Here is a 1,743-nt window from a genome sequence, read left to right on the forward strand (position 1 = left end):
TGAATCTAATCTTGAGCAGGAACAAATGTATTTACTTAGTACATATCTGACATTAACGATTAAACACGTGTGCATTCTTTATAAATGCAAACCGAGTCAAGCCGACTCCGGAGGTGGCGGTATGCACCTTAAAGTTGTTTGCAATCCGCCAAAAAAACCGAGAGAAGAAGAAGAAGAAGCCGACTCCGAGCTGTCCGACTTCAGGCGAGCTTTTTGAGACCTCCCCCGGCTGCGATCGGCTATTCTCGTCTACTTTCGAGGCGAGCCGCAACACGTCTCAAACAAGCCTACTCTCTGCTAGAAAGTGCCGTTTGGAGGCGGAGGCGGGACCAAACCATTACATGTAAATAGAATGGGCTGTACAGAGGCTTTGGATAATTAACTTTTGGAAGAAAATAAGTTAAATGAATTGTAAGTTTAGTGAGTACATTATCAATATAACGTTATGTTAATTATTGATGAATGATGAAAGGTTACTTACATTTTTTCTTCTTAATGTTCTAAAATAGTTTGGGCTCCCGTGGTGAGGGTGTTTGGAGTGGCCAATAGGGTGGCCAGGATTCAGCTGGGGGTGGCTGGTGGCAGCCACCCCCCAGCTCCGCCACTGCGTGACAGCCGTATTGGTGTGTGGTGCGAAACGGGAGATGTAGTTCATTGAGCGGTTTCACACAAAACAAAGTGTTACTTCATAGTTTTAAGACACATTTTAATTTTTTTGACTTGCAAAATTATCTTAGAAATTGACAAACATCATATGTGTAATTCGTGGGATCGAAAGATAATCTTTCTCTCTCCATTGACTTCAATACATACTTTTTCCGAAATAAGGTCCCATGGAGGTCCCCCGGAAAGGGAGGGACTTCGCCTCTATTATAATCGGGTGTGCCAAATATTTACTTTAACTTACTTTAACAATCAATATATGATCAAAATTGTTCGCAATTATTTTCCTAATAGGCTACCACGTTTAAAATCCTATTCCATTGTTCCAAAAAAACACCTGCAGAGAAATTAGATTTACTGTATATAGACCATATGAAACGTAGTAGCCTCCAATGTATTTACATTGTTTAAAATAATCAACTGTCATCATCACCACTATATGCTTAAGGATCTGATGTGTCAAATGATGATCAGATAATATTTAGACCCCAATTAGCAAATGTATTTTTAAATAAAAAGAGCAGATAATAATTATTGTAATATAAATGCTGATAACCATAAATATTTTTTAAATAAAAAACGTGTTAATGTGATCTTATACTGTTCACGGTTAACATTTCACATGCTTTTTTATGCCTTGCAACAGCAAAATGCCGTCAAATGCAAGGCCGCTACTTCCCCACCCCCTTAACCTGTCTGCCTTTTTTCCCCTACTCCCCACCTGACTTGTAAAGCGACCTTGGGTTTCCTGAAAGGCGCTATAAAAATATTATATATTATTATTATTAATATGTACACTGTAAAAAAGCATACATTTGGGACTTGCTATTCTTTTGCTTACAGTATGTATACATTCATTGCATGACATTTACCTTCAGATGGACTGGTGGACAGCAGTTGTCATCTCAACTGGCTCCTCAGCTCGACTGGCCCCTGAAACTAAAACTTCTTCTTCTACGCCTTTTCGGGACGTCTAGCATAGTAATGACGTTAAAAAGAAATACAAATGATAAGAAATAAGAAAAAGGAATACATAATACTAATTCATATTAAACAGATTAACTCATTGAAGGCACAACG

The sequence above is a fragment of the Gymnodraco acuticeps genome, unplaced genomic scaffold (genome assembly GCF_902827175.1).
Source record: "Gymnodraco acuticeps unplaced genomic scaffold, fGymAcu1.1, whole genome shotgun sequence".
Lineage (NCBI taxonomy): Eukaryota > Metazoa > Chordata > Actinopteri > Perciformes > Bathydraconidae > Gymnodraco > Gymnodraco acuticeps.